Source organism: Carcharodon carcharias, chromosome 4 (assembly GCF_017639515.1).
Source record: "Carcharodon carcharias isolate sCarCar2 chromosome 4, sCarCar2.pri, whole genome shotgun sequence".
NCBI lineage: Eukaryota > Metazoa > Chordata > Chondrichthyes > Lamniformes > Lamnidae > Carcharodon > Carcharodon carcharias.
In genome coordinates, this window is record NC_054470.1 from 172,570,146 (window position 1) to 172,590,314 (window position 20,169).

Consider the following 20,169-nt stretch of genomic DNA (forward strand, 5'->3'; position numbering starts at 1 on the left):
TAGATGATGGGCAATATGATCGGTGCAGGCTTGGAGGGCCGAAGGGTGTGTTCCTGTGCTGTACTTTTCTTTGTTCTTTGTTTCAGGAAACTTGTTGTGTGCAAATTAGTCACATTTGCCTACGAAATCAGTAACTACAACTCATAAGTAATTAGTTGGTTATAAAGCACTTTAAGACATCTGAGGGATTGTTACCTGGGAAAATGGAAAATAAATTTATCAACCCAAATTTCTTTTTTTTTGGGTTTCAATATAGAGCAATGAGTAAAGCATTTCAGAAATTTAGGTTTCCATGTCATTCAGAAGGATAGGTTGAAAAGATATCACTTTCATTGCTTTAAAACAGGATTGAGAAAACGATATGAACCAGCTAGCTAAAATGCTGTGAGGGAAGGATGATTTAGATGCGAGCAGATTATTTAACTTGGACTGTAGTCATTGAAGGAAAACATTGAGCAGAATAAAAGAAAATTGCCTCAAGCAAAATTTGAGAGTAGAATACAAATTTCTGTCAATAGGGTAGTTGATATATGGAATGGATAAGTTATTGTGATATAACTTGATACTTCGAGTAAGAAACTGGCTCCTTTCTGCTTAGGAACAGCATTGTGGGTCAGAAGGATCAGTACAGGTGCAACTCCAATGTACTGACAAAGGGCTAGCACTGAGGCTAAAATGGGCTGAATGGCCTACTTCTGTGCCACAAATTTCTATGATTGATGACTTTCAAGATGCACAATCAAAAGTCTCACCATAGTTCAAGCATCCTTTAGGTAAGCTGCCTTTTCCTCCACTTCTCTTTAAACAAAACTGGGTGTGGAATTTAATTCTTTCTGGGCAAGTTCAAATGGATGTATTAAATCAAGTTTTCTCAGGCGTGGAATGTTATCTGGCTAGGACAAGGGATTAATGCAGATATTTACTTATCGGGTATTCAATGAAATGGGATTGACTGAAACAAGCCACGTTAGACTTAATTTAAAATAACGAAGGCTCATCTGACAATTTTCTACTACCAGTGGCTTAAAAAGGGCCTAACTCAATCATCTTGGAGGCTGAATCCCAAGCAACAAGTGAGCCATCCTATCACAGACATTAGCCTTTGTTTTTTGTGCTTCCCCTTCCCCCACACAACCTTTAAGCTACTAACCTCTTCCTTCCAGTTTCCCTATGATTCAATTTCCTTTCTTTCTAATGGTTTAAAAGACCCACTTCTCCTTGAACTACACTCCATGTCCTTGTGCTCTGTCACTGCAGTTTTCCTTGATCATGGTGCTCCTTGTGTTTTGTGCTCCGCGGGAGCAACATTAGTTAAAGGCAGTTCACTCTCACATACCTGCCAAGATTTCAAATCTCTGATCCTACTCAGTGTGTCAGAATCAAACCAAGCGGAAGCGTGACTAGGGCTAGCAGCGACCAGCGACACAGGCCCAAAATTTAATGGGTGTGTCTTGTAATCAGGGTGGGGGGTTGGCAGTGGTTTGGGGCAGCACCCACCCCCATTGTACTGTGGAATTTTTAGAACACTGCCGTCGTCACTCCTGCATGAAAAGTTGGGGAAGGGCCCGCCCAGAAGGGAAAATCCATAAAAACTGGGACACAAGAATGCTGGCCTGAATTGGTCTGGTACTCCTTAAAATGGAACACCAGTAAACACTGGGAAATAAGAGTACTGGTCCAAACTGTCTTTTCCCTCTGGACGCCTACGCTTGGCTGAGGGACCCCGCAGCCAATTTATGGTTAATTGGCTCGAGACGGGAATTGCACCCCATCTGGGAAGAAAATTTGCCTCCAACAGATGTCAGCCAATCATATGACTGGAAGCTTTCTCGTCCCAGCAGTGCTGCCGGGAAATTGTTGGAGCCAAGCTAGCAGGTCCCAGTGAATAGGAGTAGAGGGCCATGTTCATCAGCGTGAGGGAGGAGGAGTGTGTGTGTGTGTGTGTGTGTGGTGGGGGGGTGGGGGCTAGGTCCTTCATTGGGCACAGGGTGCCTGAACAGGAAGGACCTCTCCCTTAGTCCACAAAAAGGCCACCAAATGATGGCATGGACAACTCCCACCTCAAATAAAATCTCAGCAGCAATGGGAGGAGGCCCTTCAGTGGCCTTTAGTGTTTCTGTCTTGAAAGTTTCTTGCCAGAACTTCTGCTTATTATTTTTTGGCTTTGGGCTTGCCTCCTCAGGCCTACTTGCTCGTTGCAGTATTCCCGCCTCCATTTCAGGCTCACAAACAATCACCACTCGGGCAAACTAGACCCAATCTAAACAAAACTAAGGTACTTACAATTTTTAAGGATCATTCCTTTCCATTCAAGCGCTTGTATAATTAAACAAGGGCAACATACAAAACACTATTTTTATGCAATTTTGGGAAACAATCTAGGAGCCATTAACATCTAAACACTCTATCACCTAGCAAAGTTTTGACACATATGAAATGCAACAATTGTTCTTAAATGTGTGACTTTAGTGCCAAAGCAGATTATGATCTTTTCACAAATAGAAAAAGGCAACATTGCACAAAATTTATTATTTTCTGTCTTCATTTGGTCTCACAGCTCTAGGATTTGAGTTAAATCTCAATAGCAGATATTTGCTTCGCAAAAGAAATCAAATATAATTCTCTTTTTTGAAGAGGGAGGTCACATCATGTTCTTGTATGGTTTTGCCTATTGCAACATGTCCCAAAGTTTTCTAATTCACAGAAACAAATAAAAGGATATTTTTCAACTAGCAACTCATCAACTTTTTCCTATCCCGTTCAATCCAAGACTTTGGGCAGGATTTTTGGGCAGCTGGGTGGGTGTGGCGGGCAAGCCTGGGAGTGGCCAGGAAATTGCCCACCACCCCCCCCTCGCCCCTGCCCATCAGCCCCCGATCGCGATTTCACACTGGCTGGCCAATTAACGGCCAGCCAGCATGAAAGACGCACGGAAAAGGTCAGCGCTGCCCGGGTGGGGGTGGGAGGAGTGCGAGCGCAAAAGTCTGCACATGTGCGGGGGGGGGAGCACACGCTGAAGGCTCCCTGAAGGCAGGGAGCTGCTTCAGGGAGCTGAAGAATTTTTAAATTCAAAAATAAAGATTTTGAAAATCGGCTGTCCTCACATAGGATTTACTCACATGAGCAGAAACACAATAAAAATGATGTCAAAACGTTTTTTATTTTTTCAAATTAATGTCAGAAGCTTCATCCCGCCAGTGGGTGAGGTTTCCTCAAAAATGCAAAGACCGCCTGGCCGATTTGCCCGCCTGCCAACTGTAAAGTTGGACGGGCAGTGAAAAATGGCCCTAATGGGCTGCCAGCTCTCGCGTGCGCCCGCTGACCAAAATATCGCGCGAGCGCGTGATGACTTTGGGACACCATTGCCCACTATTCCACGCTCCAGCTTGTCGGGCGTGCGCCCACACGCCAAGCAGAAAATCCTGCCCGTTGGCATTCACCTTGATATCTTCACCCTACAAAGTAACTGTTTCATTGAAACCCATTTACAATTTCATTGTCACACAAAGGAACTCACTTGCTTTGATTTCTGCTGAATATTATGAAGTCATGCATCAAATGCACTGAAATGCAGGAACAGTCACAAGTTTGGTACAATGCAGTTGGCTCCACAACAAAATTAATATACGGTTAACAATGTCTGACTGTCCTATAAAACCTGAAACCAAAGGAGAGCAGTCAAAAATAAAACTGCAAACAGCGAGCAAAAATATCACCAACCTTCTGGGATTTTTCCCCGAATCAGTCAGGTTGCCCAAGGTCTGTTCTGCCAATCCATACTCGTTTAGGTTGCATAATATAAAATTTATACTTTGATATTCTGTTTAGGTCTTCCAATTGATTTTTAAGTGGAAATGCAGTTTACCTCACGCTACGGCAAACTCAGCTGGTGCTATTGATTGCGAGTCATTAAATGTTCTGTGGTAACTGCTTGGCCAATTGCAAAGCACAATGAACCAGTGGGTGAAAATTTAAAATCAATGGACCCCTTCTGGTCATGAAATGACAACTCTACCCCAATGGGAAGTGCAGTTATTTTTGGAGTTAGCTTTCATTTACAGCCAGCTGAGTAAAGCTGCAGGTGCCCCAAACCGCATGCCGTGTGCCACAAGTACTTCGTTTACTGGGATGAGCGAACCAAAATTGTTTAATCTTTTAACCTTTCCAGTTGTATCATTATTGCTCATGTTTTTGTTTTCCTATGGCATTCCCTCGTTCCTTCAAACAGCAAGACAGCATTAGTTACATCACTTGTGCTTCCATGATGGCCACTGATGCTGCTTTTCAATTACATTTCTAGCCCATTCACAGTTAAAAACTCCCAGCTGGTGTGCTAGCTTATTGTCTGCCGCTGGGAGGCAAGATGTTCTCATCACATTGGTATAAGCAGCTGATGTAGATTGCTGTAGATTTGAAAGTGTGCTGTTGACTTGATAAACTGATGACAACACAATGGGCTTGGTGTCTGTGAATGGAGGTGTGCTGTGGTGTGTAAGTGAAGTGACAATGGCTCATTTGTGCTAAAAACTCTTATTTCAATTTTATGCTTAAAATGGCCCAGTGAAAACAGTATGATGGTGGTTCATTCCTGCTGCAGGGCAAGCTTTCTGGTGGCCACTGAGACAGCTTTCATGAAATAGTGAGTACTGCTAATATGGGAACATAGGAATAGGAGTATGCCATTCAGCCCCTCAGGTCTGCTCAGCCGTTTTATTAGAACATTTATGCTTGAACTCCATTTACTCTCCTTAGCTCCATATCACCCTCAACTAACAAAAATATGCCAATATCAGTCTTCAAAGCTTCAACTGTCCCAGCAACCATAGCCTTTTGGGTCAGAGAATTCCAGGTTTACACTACCCTTTGATGAGAAGTGCTTCGTGATTTTCCTCCTAAATAGCCAAATTCTAATTATGAGATTATGTTCCCTCATTGTTTATTCCCCCACCAGAGGAAATAGCTTTGTTTATCTACCCTGCTGAATCCTTTTAACATCTTAAACAGTTCAATTACCTCCTCTCTCAACTTTCTAAATCCATGGGATTACAAATCAGATTTGTGCAACCTGTCCGGATAATTTAACCCTTCATGAATGTGGTGAATGTGGGGCTGCACCCAATCAAGACCAGCATATCCTTCCTGAGGCACAGTGGCCAAAATTGAATGTAATTCTTTAAATGAGATCTGTCCAAGGCACCGTACAACTGAAGCATAACTTTGTTCCCTTTGTGTTCCAAAAACCCCTTGAGATAAATCCAATATTCCATTAGCCATTTTGATTGCTTTTTGACACATATGTGATTCATACAGTTCAGCTAGAACACTGATATCTACCCGACAAAGTGAAAAATTGCCCAGGCATGTCCCGTCTGCCAAGAGCAGATCAAATCCAATTGAGCCAATTACCACCCCACTAATCTTGATCATCAGCTAAGTAAACACTGAATCACAGAATCATTACAGGAGGCCATTTGGTCCATCGTGTCTGCGCTGGCTCTCTGAATGATCAATTGACCTTATGCCATTTCCCCGCTTTCTCTTCAAATGCAAGTTATTGACAGTATGCTTACTCAGCAATAACCTGCTCACTGATACTCAGTTTAGGTTCTGCCAGAACTACTTGACTTCTGACCTCATTGCAGCCTTGGTCGAAACATGGACAAAAGAGCTAAATTTCAGGGGTGAGGTGAGAATGATTGCCCATGAATTAAAGGCAGCATTTGGCCAAGTGTGTGCTATGTATGGAAGGTTTTCTTCTGATTCTCGTTGTTTCGGTTTTGATGGAGCTCCTTGATGCCACACAGCAATCTGACAGGAGGTGACCAATCAGGAGGCTATCTACACCACATGGACTACAGCGGTTCAAGAAAGTACCTCACCACCGCCTTCTCAAGGGCAATTACGGATGGCATTAAATGCTGACCTTGTCATTGGTGTCCACATCCCATGAACGAATAAACAAAGAAATTTAAAATTCTTGCACTGAGCACGTTTCAGGCAGATTACATTTTTGAAAGAGATAACAAAAAAATTCAAGTGGGTTTCTACTGTCATAAGTAAACAGAAAATAAACCTATCCTTTAACATCTTCTGCAACATGTTTTCTGAAGTCAACATAATAACGATGTTGATGTGACTGAACTTGTTATTGACCATAATATCTATATAAACACAAAAATATGGGTGGAATCTTTTGCATTTTGAAGTGTCTCAAGCTCAGGAGCATTTCCATGCTCTGACCCTGCACAGGTCAGAGGGCCTTTACAGGGGGAATCTGACAGGAGGTGAACAATTAGGAGGCCGACTTCACGTTCGCTATCCAACTAAGGTTGCTGGGCAGGCTCCGACCTTTGGGTCCACAGCACTGAACAGATGGCAGCCCCAACGGGAGAGGTAGGTACAGTTAAGGCAGGTAGGGGAACACGAGGACACCTCAAAATGGAGGCGGTCCCAGAAGCTTACATAAGTTTTTAAAAGGAAACCCATTATTTTAGTGACATCAGTGTGGAGGGAAATTCCCTCCATAGGAGTGATCATGGCTCAGGTTCTATCCTTTGTGCCCTAATGATGTGACCAGTGAGCTGAGGGACCAATGCCATGGTAACGCTGTCTCCCAGTTGCTGACAGCTTCCCAGCTCAGTGGGGAGCTAGTCCAAAGCCAGGAGAATCCCAGTGGCATCTGCACTTTGGTCCTTTGTGGGTCTTGAATTGCCCCCATTTGGCTACCCACTACTGTTGGGCAGGATACCGCTATTGCATCGGGCCCATTCTGTGCCTACTCGACGTGTAATGTTTGCAATTTGCTCTTGGTCCCTCCTTCAAACCCTGGGAAGACAAATGAGATTTCAACGCCTATGATTTGTTAGCTTAACATGTTTGCTTAACACGTGTGATCAGAAAAGATAGATGAGAGAAGCCGCGCTGCTGATTTGAGCTCACCCTTCCTGAGAGGTCGCACAAATCCCAGTATCTCACCATTCAATGACAAAAACAGTTCTCTACTCAGAAGTCCACTCCATCTGATAACCACTCTCCATATGAAGGTAAACTTCCTAACATTGATCCGAAAGAGGGGGCTAATCTCCCTTGCCTCATCACAGAATCATACAGCGCTGAAGGAAACTGTTCAGTCTACCGTACCTCTTAGAAAGACCTGTCCAATTAACCGCACTCCCCTGGTCTTTCCCCACAGCCCTCCAATTTTTTCCCCTTTCCCGTAGTTCTCCAGTTATTCTTGGAGTTCAATTGAAAATCATGCTGTCCTTCAATGATACATTGCCCAGTACATGAAATGCCTCAGGACGGCGTTGGAATCAATATAAGGGAAGAGTGGAAATCGCACCCAGCAGGCGTCAGTATGACCTAAAGTCATACTGGGAGTCTTCCAAGATTAAGGCCCTTAGTTGCAAATGTGATCTTAAAAGATTTGAAAACTTAAATTGGTCTTTAGATGCAGTTACTGCGGATTAGTGGAAGACTGCAATTCTGGGCTGTTCGTAAAAATCATTTCTGTTATTTTCTAAAACCATTTTTTAAAAAATTTGCAAACTTAATTATAACTTGGCTAATTAGAGATTCAAAATGCGTGAAATATTAATTGGACCCATTCTGTCTCATCGACAGTCATACAACGAGGCGGCTCTCAGATCTTTTGTTTACAGGAAGTTCAGCGAACCCTCCAAAACAGCAGGACATCTATTGAAATAAACTGAAGAGCTGGATTTTTTGGAACCAAATTACTAGTTTCCTCCTGTGAATTTACTTGGATGTCACTTTAGGAAAAGGTCAGCAGTTTTGAAGAGAGAGACAGGAAAGACCTGAGCGCAGCGCTGTTTAATAATCCAGTTCTAGCATGGGGTGACTTGCTCTCTTGATTCATAATTCATAAGGGGAAAACATTCAACTGTTAAGCTCCTTAGTCACAAAATTTCTGTCTTATATACAAGAAAAATCACCAGCAATAGGCTTTGTAATTATTTAACCAGGCAAAAATTGGTTTGCTTTATCCATTCAGAAACCAGGGGCAGAATTTTACATTCGGTATGTGGGCATGTGCCCGACATGCTGGAACGTAAAATGACGTGCGATGATATCGGGTGTGTATCCCGCCATCATTGCAAACTCGCGGGATATCTTATAGATAATTGGAAGGCCCATTAAGGCCATTAACTAGGTAATTAAGTTAAATTTTAAGCTGCCCATCCAGCCCTATGGTTGGCGGGCAGGTGAAAAGGCCAAGCAGCCTTTATGATTTTTAGGAAACCTCATCCATGAGCGGGATCAGGTTTCCTAAAGCTAATACTGATGAAATAAAAACTTTATTTTAAAAATAAAATCATGTCCCATCTCACGTGACACAGTCGCACGAAGGGACATGTTTCATTACATTTTCATCTATTTTTTTTAAAAAGCGCTTCAAACTCCCTGAGGCAGCCTGCGCGAAGGAGCACTGGACCCAACTCCCCCTCCTCCCTCCGCCCGCACAGGTAGCGCTCAGCGCAACCGTTCGCGATCCACGCAGGGCAGGCCTTAATCGGCTCCGCGACCACCCTGCCCGCGAGCACCGAGCCCAACCGACGACTGGAAAATCCTGGCCCAGGAATTCAATAGTTGTAGTGCATATTTGGAGTTTAAAAGGAAGGTTTTACCAGCCCATTGTCTGAGCGGCTGCATGGCATAATTTAAAAAATGCCAAGCACAGCATTTTTGGGCAAATTCATGCATATGGTACACAATGGGACAATTGTCACTTTGAGCGATGCTAAGTTAAGGGTCATCACTTTATGTCAGCTGGTAAATTATTGCTTTTAAAGCTGCAGGTGATGGGAAAGAGGGGAGAGGAATGGAAAAATGGGATTACTCTAAGCTCTTGGAAAGGGGACTAAAATAGATTGCAGAAGTTGAGCTCCATCAAGAATATTAATTATAATTTGATCTGAAAATCTCTCACGGTGTCAGTTGTGGCTCAGTGGTGGCATCATTGCCTCTGAGTCAACAGGTTTCAGGCTCAAGTCCCACACTGGAGACTTGAACACAAAATTTGGGCTGACCCTTCAGTGCAGCCCTGAGGGGAATGACGCATTGTTGAAGTTGCCAGCTTTTAGATGAGATGTAAACAAGCCATTTTCTCTCTGAGGTGGACATAAAAGATCTCATGGGCCTATTTCAAAGATGACCAGGGGAGTTCTCTCTGGTTTCCTCACCAATATTTATCCCACAACAACAAGTCAAAAAAATTATCTGGACTTTATCCATGGACGTTATCTGGTCAGGAAACGATGGCACAGTGGTATTATTGCTGGACTAGTAATCCAGAGACCAGGGTAATACTCTGGGTCCCAGGTTCGAATCCCACCATGGCAGATGGTGGAATTAGAATTCAATAACAATCTAGAATTAAAAGTCCACTGGAGACCATGAAACCATTGTCGATTGTTATAAAAACCCATCTGCTTCTGTTGTCCTTACCCGGTCTGGCCTACATGTGACTCCAGACCCACAGCAATGTGGTTGACTCCTAAATGCCTTCTGAAATGGCCTAGAAAGCCAATCAGTGGTAACAAACCATTGCAAAGCCATAAAAAAGGAATGACACTGGATGGACCACACAGCGTCGAACTAGGCACCGGAAACAACAATGGCAATCGCAGCCCTCTCGACTCTTCAAAGTCCTCCAAACTAACATCGCCAGAGACAAAATTGAAAGAGCTATCTCACAGACTAGTCAAGCAACAGTCTGATGTAGTCACTCTCATGGAATTATATCTTTGTCACCATCACCATCCCTGGGTATGTCCTGTCCCACTGGCAGGACAGAGGTGGTGGCCCAGTTGTATACAGCTGGGAGGGAGTTGCCCTGGGAGTCCTCAATATTGACTCCGGACCCCATGAAGTTTCATGGCATCAGGTCAAACATGGGCAAGGAAACCTCCTGCCATATGCAGTCGTGAATGGTGGTGGACAATTATACAGCTCACTAGAGGAGGTGACTCCACAAATATCCCCATCTTCAATGATGGAGGAGCCCAGCGCATCAGTGCAAAAGATAAGGCTGAGGCATTCACAACCATCTTCAGCTTGAAGTGCTGAGTGGATGATCAATCTCGGCCTCCTCTGGAGGTCCCCAGCATTACAGATGCCAGTCTTCAGCCAATTCAACTCACTCCACATGATATCAAGAAATGGCTGAAGGCACTGGATACTGCAAAGGCTATGAGACCTGACAATATTCCAGCAATAGTACAGAAGACTTGTGCTCCAGAACTTGCCGCATCCTTAGCCAAGCTGTTCCAGTACAGCTACAACACTGGCATCTACCTGGCCATGTGGGAAATTGCCCAGGTATGTCCTGTACACAAAAAGCAGGACAAATCCAACCCAGCCGATCACCGCCCCATCAGTCTACTCTCCATCATCAGTAAAGTAATGGAAGGGGTCATCGACAGTGTGATCAAGCAGCACTTGCTGAGCAATAACCTGCTCACCGATGCCTAGTTTGTGCTTCCCCAGAGTCACTAAGCCCCTGACCTCATTGCAGCCTTGATTCAAACATGGACAAAAGAGCTGAACTCCTGAGGTGAGGTGAGAGTGACTGCCCTTGACATCAAGACAGCATTTGACTGAGTGTGCCATCAAGGAGCCCTAGCAAAACTGGAGTCAATGGGAATCAGGGGGAAAACTCTCTGCTGGTTGGAGTCATACCTAGCACAAAGTAGGATGGGGTTGTGGTTGTTGGAGGTCAGTCATCTCAGCTCCAGGACATCACTGCAGGAGTTCTGTCCTCTGAGTGACTTGGAGGGGAACCTCCAGGTGATGATGTTCCCATCTATCTGCTGCCCTTGTCCTACTAGATGGTAGTGGTCGCTGATGGTAGCTGCTTCCTTCCATCATAAGATCAGAAGTGGGGATGTTTGCTGATGATTGCACAATGTTCAGCACCATTCAAGACTCCTCAGATACTGACGCAGTCTATGTCCAAATGCAGCAAGACCTGGGTTATATCCAGGCTTGGGATGACAAATGGCAAGTAACATTCACACAAGTGCCAGACAATGACCATATCCAACAGGAGAGAATCCAATCATACCCCTTGATGGTCAACGGCATTACCATCATTGAAGGCCCCACTATAAACATCCTGGGGGTTACCATGGACCAGAAACTGAACTGGATTAGCCACATAAATACTGTGGCTACAACAGCAGGTCAGAGGCTAGGAATCGTGCGATGAGTAACTCACCTCCTGACTCCCCAAAGCCTGTCCTTCATCTGCAAGGCACAAGTCAGGAGTGTGATGGAATACTCTCCATTTGCCTGGATGAGTGTAGCTCCCACAACACTCAAGAGGTTTACATCATCCAGGACAAAGCAGCTCGCTTGGTTGGCACCACATCCACAAACATTCACTCCCTCCACCATCAACGCACAATAACAGTGGTTTGTACCATCTACAAGATGCACTGCAGGAATTCACCAAGGCTCCTTCGACAACACCTTCCAAACCCATGGCCACTACCATCTAGTAGGACAAGGGCAGCAGATAGATGGGAACACCACCACATGGAAGTTCCCCTCCAAGTCACTCACCATCCTGACTTGGGAATATATCGCCTTTCCTTCACTGTTGCTGGGTCAAAATCCTGGAACTCCCTTCCTAACAGCACTGTGGGTGTATCTGCACTGCATGGACTGCAGCGGTTCAAGAAGGCAGCTCACCAATACTTTCTCAAGGGCAACTAGGGATGGGCAATCTGGAATCTTGTGATTCAGAAGTGAGCATGCTACCAATTGAGCCACAACAACAACTTGTCCTTACATAGTGTTTTTAACACTGATTATTATCCCAAGACTCTTCCCAAGAAGCAGACATAAGTGGATGTTGAGCAAAAAAATAGATACGAGGAGGCCTAGCCAGGAGGTTGGCCAAAGAGGTGGTTTTGAAGGAAAGTTTTAAAGGATTTGAAGAGGCGATGTAGACAATGAATTACAGAACCTACGGCTTAAATGGCTGAAGGCATGGCCACTAATGGATTTTAAATACAGGAATGAGAAGGTTTTGGACAATTGGTAGCTGCTTGACTAGTGAAGACTGGTGTATTGAGTGAATGGGAGTCAGTAAGAATATCGGAAACAGACAGCACAGCTTTGTATGCACTGTCATTTATGGAAGGTGCAGTATGGGATGCTGAGCAGGCCAACATTGGAATAGTTGAGTCTAGAGGTAACAAAAAGGTGGATGAAGATCACAGTAGCAGATGAACTAAGGCAGAAGTGGTTGTTATTACAGAGGTGGAAATAAGAGGCAGTAGAGAGAATATAAGGCTAGAAGTTTAGCTTGGGATAGCATGGTGGAACCACAAATAGTGTGGTTCAGTCTAAGACAATAGGCAAGGAAATAAAACCAGTGACAGTTACAGAGTCTGTATTGAGGGGGTCAGAGACAATGGCTTCAATCTTCCAAATTTTTAACTGGAGAAAATTGCAGCTCATCTAACACTGAATGTTGGACTTGTAGTCTGACAACACAGATCAGTACAGAATTCGATAGAAGTGGTGAAATGATAATGGGCAGAATTTGCCGTGTCTGTCAGTGTTGGGCGTGTTCGGCTGCACGAATGAAGAAAATGGTGGGAAGGCCAAAAATTGGTTTCAGGATGCTGTGAAACCAGTTTGCAATCGTCTGCTCTGCCTGTCAACAGAGGATCATGTTTCCCGCCATCGAACATCAGGAACTTCATTGTAATACATGTGCATATCATTATAAGCCCAGCTCGCCAGAATCACCCACCCCCCAATGCTGGATCATCTGAGCACATCAGCGTGATTGTATGCCCATGTGTTTCACAACTGTACATAAGCGACATGCACCTGGCGAGCTGCACTTTGCTCGGGACTTTGAGGTTTGTTTGCCGATTTGGTTCGGGCAGCACTCACAGTCATCAGCGCCAGGCTTCACAGGCAGCACCACATCACTTTTAGGGGGGGGCTCACGGGCAGGTCTCTACCTACCAGAGCAGCTGTAAGACAAGGGTGGCTTTTCAACGGGCTGCAGGGGTATGGTTCACTTGGGGAAGGGAGAGAAGGGGCCTCAGGCAAGGGAGGAGGCTGCAGGGTGAGGGCTGGACTGGGGAAGGGGGGTAATCCCAAGGTGTGTCGATGGGCATATGTTGATCTGCAGGTGGCCTCAAGATGGTGAGAGTTAAGGAGGCAGCCTCCAGGGGAGATGAGGTCAGGTGGAGATGCGAGAGTGAGTGTGAGAGAGAGTGAGTGGTGATGTCCCTTGAGCTGACAGTGAGTGAGATGCTAGCGAATGTGTGATGGGCTTGTGAGTGTGTGAGTTTAGAGTGGTGAGATGGTTGCCATACCCTGACTGCGAGAGTGAGATTACTCAGCCTCTTTCTGAACTGGACGGCCAACCTCTTCTGTGCAGCATTGGCACTGAACACCAATGACATTACCTACCAAGCCAGATTGGTGATGTTGCTGCCCCTCCTGTGGCCAGAGAGGGGGTAGAGGCCATCATGGCGGGCTTCCATGGCATCTAAAAGGTGCTAGAGGGCTGCATCACTTAATCAAGGAGCTGCAGTCTTCTTGCCTTTCGGGGCCATGTCTCCTTTGTAGCAGTCCTGGGCTGGAAGCACTGAGAGGTGTGCGCACAACTGCACTTTATATGTGACACCTGGCGTGCTGAAGCAGAAAGGTGATGGCATGGTGGGCAAATGAGAGCCCTCCCACCATCAAAATGGTGTGTTTCCCAGGAATGCATGATTAATGAGGCGGGATTGGGATGATAAGTTGTTAAAAGCTGCTGTTGCGACCGATGGGTAAAGCATCCTTTATCCTGCCCGCTATTGCACTTAGTGCAAATCTGGGATGATTCCACCCAATGTTGGATGTCATATACATACATGAAGCTAACTTTGTGTCTTCAGATGGTGTCAACAAGGGGCAGAATGTAGATGAGTAAAAGGAGAGGAACCTATATGTGTGGGTCATGAAGACAAATCATTGAGGATGATGCTCTTGTGGCAAATAAGAATGGAACCAAGTGAGGGCATTCCCACTGAGTCAGATAGTGGAGATGGATGATATGAACACAAATGTCAAAGGTTTTAGAGAGGTTAAGATGGATGAGGAACAAAATGTACCGATCTCATTCTCAAAGATAATGTTATTTGCAATTCTGATAAACTTTGTTTCAGTGCTGAGGCAGGGGCTGTAAACCAGATTGGAGAAATTCAAACATAGAGCTCGAGGTAGGCTGGGCACAGATTTGCGAGGTGACAACACATTCATAGACTTTGGAGAGGAAAGGAGAGTTGTAGACCTGGTGGTTTGAAACAACAAAGGCTCATGCAAGAATTTTCTGAGGTGGGGTGCTGGGAGTTTTGAAAGGAGGGGGAACCATTTACAATGTCAGTTAGCATGGGGCTATGAAGGAAAGTTGGGTGGTCAGCAGTTTATTGGGAATGTGGCCAAGGGAGTAGGAGGTGGGACACATGGACAAGATCAGCTCAAAGAGCGCTTGCAAGATAGGGGTGAAACTAGAGAAACACTCAGTAGCAGGACTAGAGAAAGGTGGGTGTCTGATTTCATAGGCAAAGAGAAGAGGGAGAAGGAGTAGATGGTTGCAATTTTAGTGACAAAGAATTCTATGAGCTTCTCTGCTTGTGTTTGGAATGATGATGCAAGGAACAGGGAAGAAGGGCATAAAGAGATGGTTGGTAGTGGAAGGAAGAAACCAAGTGCTATCGCTACTCTCCAGGCTTATCTTGGAGTATTGGGGCAGTTATTGTGTAAGGGTATAAGGTCTGATAGCAGTTGATGTAGTTCAGCCAGAATCGGTGATGGACACATAACCCTGTTAAGCACCAGATATGCTCAAGTCTTTGTCACTTGGATTTGAGGGAGAAAAAAGGAATGGCATAATTGAAGGTGAGGAGTCAGTGAGCTTCAGTAATGTTTGTACTAACAGTTAATAGAAGGCCACACTGATTTTTTCTTATTAATAGCAATGGAGACAGAATGCCAGTAGCACCAGCATAGGGTTTAGCATCATTTCCATATCAAGAACCATCAAGCAATCACATACTGTGACAATCCTACAACATATGTTTCACAGTGCCTATAACCATTCCAAACTCCGAGCACTGAACCCTCAGTGGAATCATGAAAGGGTCCTGTGTAGCCAATGTGCATTTTACTTTTGGCACAAGGAATGATTACTAGACTCTTGTTGATTAAGCTAGCCTGAGTGCAGCAGTGGACCAGCCTTCAGTCTGGCCACTAACCTATTGCCCTATAATTTAACAATTCATACATAAGGCAGCTGGACAATAAACAGAGGTAGATGAGTCTCAGTTGAGTGATTAAAGTTGACAATTCAGTGGGTGCGCTGCACGTATCTGTCTCCTGTCTTTTAGTATTTCTTTCTGGAGTGAATCTCTATTATGCAACGGCTCTCCATAATGACTGTCATTGCTATTATGGTATTTTTAATCTCCGTCTGCAGATTACTGCCCCTAGTTATGTCTGTTTCATCATGGTTTGAAGTGTCTTGGTCCTCCATAAATTAATCACCTCGGAATTATTTGGAATATGTTCAAAGCATCTTGGCGTGAAACTCAACGACTTTTTTTATTAGCTACCTCTGGGTCTTAAGCTTCAAACCAATTGTCCTGGGGAACTGGCCTGTGCTGTGAACTTGCACAGTGCCCTGTCAATGGGTTCCAATCTATTTGAAACTGATAGGATGAAAGGCTCCATGTTCTCTGGTGGTTGTAAGATCCAATGCAAAATAGTTTGTGTTTTTCTCAGCCTGGGCTCATAGTTCCACACTAAGTGAGCAGTCTCAATTGCGAAGGTTGGAATGGGAAGTGAAAAATGTTCCTTTCTTCGAAGCTATTCTCTGAGACTGAAGGAATTATTATTTTTTTTGGGCAGAGAAGAGGAAGCTTGGTTCAGCATTTGGTTGTGATATTATCGGTAGAACCAAATGCTGACACTGGCCATAAAAAGAGAAAAAAGGGTTTCCCTCTTGCCTGTGCCAGCATCTTTAACAATGATGGTGACCAAATTTGCCCATTCCATCTGTCAATTTTTGCAAAGCTTCCCTGGGAGTCTAACCATATCTGCAGCTTTCACTGCACATAAAAAGTTTGCAAGGCACAGTTTCAAGAAACCATCAGATGACCCTCGACAAAGCTTAAATTCTTAGTAACATACAGTTGCCTCCTGTTATCTAGGAAGCTGACTGTGCAAGTTAGGGCCTGTGAATTGTGAGATACCAAATCTCTACCACAGTCCACATTGGCCTTGCCAGTGATGTCCACATCCTGTGTATGAATAAAAAAACCACTCAACAGCTTGATTTCAGATGCAAAAAAAAAAGGCTAGAGGAGTTTGGAGATGAGAACTAATCTAACCACTATCGTGAATGCTGAAGAAAAAATATTTTTTACCAATTGGGGAACTGAAAGACTGCATTATTTTGGTCAGGGGTTAGAGTTCCTGATGACCATTCAGTGCAACTTCCTCATTCAATGTACTTTCTCCCCTGTACTGACAAGAATGGGGTTCTTTGCCTCTGAATGATTTAATTGGAGTTCCAGAGAGTGGTGGAGGCAGGGTTGCTGAATATTTTTAAGGCAAAAGTGGATAGATTCTTGACCAAAAAGGGAGTCAACTGGTATAGGGGGTAGGCAAAGTGGAGTTGAGGACACTATCAGATCAGCCATGAGCTTGTCAAATGGTGGAGCAGGCTTGAGGGGCCAAATGGCCTACTCCTGCTCCTAAATCGTATGTCTTTTGTCCTTGTGGATCATATATATTTGCACCATGAAGCCTGAAGGACCACATATTGAGTTTAATTCATGTTCCCATATGTGTTTTAATCTCAAACCATTTAATCAAACAGACCTGATTTATGATTTATCCACTAACATAGAACAGTCCTATTAACAATCATTTCTAAACCTGCAGGCATATGACATTCAAACAGCATAAACTAGCAAAGAAGTGCTGATGTGTTCGAGTTGTTTGGGTTTCAAATGGCTGATGGCCAGGCCCACAAGCTACATAATCCTAATTTAAAACTCTAGACATGACTGCACTTGCTCCAAAGATTATCATGACCTCATTTGCAATGATAACTAAATTTAGGGCGTGGTGTTCCTATTCATCACTATTTCATACTTGCACTGTTGAAGCATATAAACTTCTTAAGATGCTTGATAGGATAGATGTTTGTAGGATGTTTGTCCTTGCTCGAGAATCCAGAACCAGGTGTCATGGTGTCAGGATAAGGGATTGATCATTTAGGACCGAGATGAAGAAAAAATTAAATCGTGGATTTTTGGAATTCTCTACCACAGAGGCTGTGGATGCTTAGTTGTTGGAAGCATTCAAGACAGAGCTTGGAAGATTTTTGGATATTAAGGAAATAAAGGGACATGGGGACAATGCAGGAAAGTGGAACTGAGGTAGAAGATCTCCCTTGAATATATTGAATGGCGAAGGGGCTCGAAGTGCCGAATGGCTTACTTCTACTTCTATTCTGTATCTTCTTCCTTTCAATTCTATTAGACTCATAGACATCTACAGCACAGAAGGAGGCCATTCAGTCCATCGTGTCCGCACCGGTTAACAAAGATCTGACTACTCTTATCCCATTTTCCAGCGCTTGGCCCATAGCCCTGGAGGCTATGGCAATGCAAGTGAATATCTAAATGCTTCTTAAATGTTACATGAGTTTCTCACTCAACCACCCTTTCAGGTAGTGAGTTCCAGGCTCCCACCAAAAAAAAATGCTCCTCAACTCCCCTCTTAGCCTTCTATCTCTTATCTTAAATCTATACCACCTGGTTATCGACCTCTCTACTAACGGAAAAAGTGCCTTCCTATCCACCCTATCTGTGCTCCTCATAATCTTATACACCTCTATCAGGTCCCCTCTCAACCTTCATTGCTCGAAGGCAAACAACCCCAGCCTATCCAATCTTGCCTCATGGCTCAGACCCTCCAGCCCAGGCAGCATCCTGGTAAATCTCCTCTGCACCCTCTCCAGTGCAATCACATCCTTCCTATAATGTGGTGACCAGAACTGCACATAGTGCTCCAGTTGTGGCTTAACCAGTGTTTTATATAGTTCCAGCATAACCTCCCTACTCTTGTATTCTATGCCTCGGCTAATAAAGGCAAGTATCCCATATGTCTTCTTAACCACCTTATCTACCTGTCCTGCTACCTTCAGGGATCTGTGGATATGCACACCAAGGTCCCTCTGATCTTCAGTACTTTCCAGGGTCCTACCATTTATAGTGTAATCCTTTCCCTTGTTAGCCGTCCCCGAGCATATTACCTCACACTTTTCCAGGTTGAATTCCATTTGCCGCTGCTCTGCCCACCTGACCAGTCCGTTGATATCCTCCTGCAGTTTACGGCTATCCTCCTCACTATTTACCACCCTACCAATTTTCCTGTCATCGTGAACTTCTTGATCACACCCCCTATATTTAAGTCCAAATCATTTATGTACACCACAAACAACAAGAGCCCTAGCAACGAGCCCTGCAGAACCCCACTGGAAACAGACTTCCAATCACAGAAACATCCCTCTACAATCACCCTCTGCTTCATGCCTCTCAGCAAATTTTGGATCCAATGTGCCACTTTGCCTTGGATCCTATGGGCTCTTACTTTCTTGACAAGTCTGCTTTGAAGGACCTAATCAAAAGCCTTGCTCAAGTCGATGTAGACCACATCAAATGCAACCCTCATCAACACTCTTGGTTACCTCCTCAAAAAATTCAATCAAATTTGTCAAACATGACCTTCCCTTAACAACTCCAAGCTGACTATCCCTGATCAATCTGTGTATCTCCGAATGCAGATATATCCTGTCCCACTGAATTCTTTCCAGCAACTTCCCCACCACTGAGCTTAGACTGACTGGCCTGTAATTTCCTGGTCTATCCCTTCCTCTCTTTTTTAATAATGGAATGTTAGCAGTCCTCCTTTGGCACCTCACCTGTGGCCAGAGAGAATTTTAAAATTACTGCCAGGGCCCCGGATATCTCTTCCCTTGCCTCCCTCAACATCCTGGGATACATCTCATCTGAGCCTGTGGATTTATCCACTTTTAAGGCCGCTAAGTCCGCAAGTACCTCCTCTCTCTCTATGTTAATTTCCTCTAATATTTCACAGTCCTCCACCTTGATGTCTATATCTGCGTCGTCCTTTCCCATTGTGAAGACCGATCCAAAGTATTCATTGAGGACTGTACCCACATCTTCCGGATCCACGCACAGATTACCTCCATGGTCCCTAATTGGCCCTATTCTTTCCCTAGTTATACTCTTGCTCTTCATATATTTAAAAAAACCCTCTGGGTTTCCTAATTTCCTTTTTAAGTTCCCCTCTGCACTTTTTATACTCTTCCAAATGCACATCGGATACAGGGTAATTTGATAAGGTGGATTCAAAATTGGCTTAGTTGTAGGAGGCAGAGGGTGATGACAGAAGGATACTTTAGTGACTGGAAGCCAGTGCCCAGTGGTGTACCATAGGGATCTATGCTCCTTTCCCTATTATTTTTCATTTATAGAAATGACATAGATGACTATGTGGGGGGTAGGATTAGTAAGTTTGCAGATGACACAAAGATTGGCCAGGTGGTCAACAGTGAGGTTGAGTGTCTTGGGATACAGGAAGATATCGATGGAATGGTCAAATAGGCAGATAAGTGGCAAATGGAATTTAACCCTGAAAAGTATGAGGTGATACACTTTGGAAGGAGTAATTTGATGAGGAAGTATTCAATGAACGGCATGGCGCAAGGAAGTTCTGAGGAACAAAGGGACCTTGGCGCGTGTGATCATAGATCTCTGAAGGCGGAGGGGCACGTTAGTGGGGTGGTAAAAGAGGCATATGGGACACTTGCCTTTATCAATCAAGGCATGGATTTCAAAAGTAGGGAGGTCATGTTGGAGTTGTATAGAACCTTAGTGAGGCCAGAGCTGGAGTACTGTGTGCAGTTCTGGTTGCCACATTATAGGAAGGATGTGATTGCACTGGAGGGGGTGCAGAGGAGATTCACCAGGATGTTGCCTGGGATGAAACATTTAAGTTATGAAGAGGTTGGATAGATTTGGGTTGTTTTCGTTGGAGCAG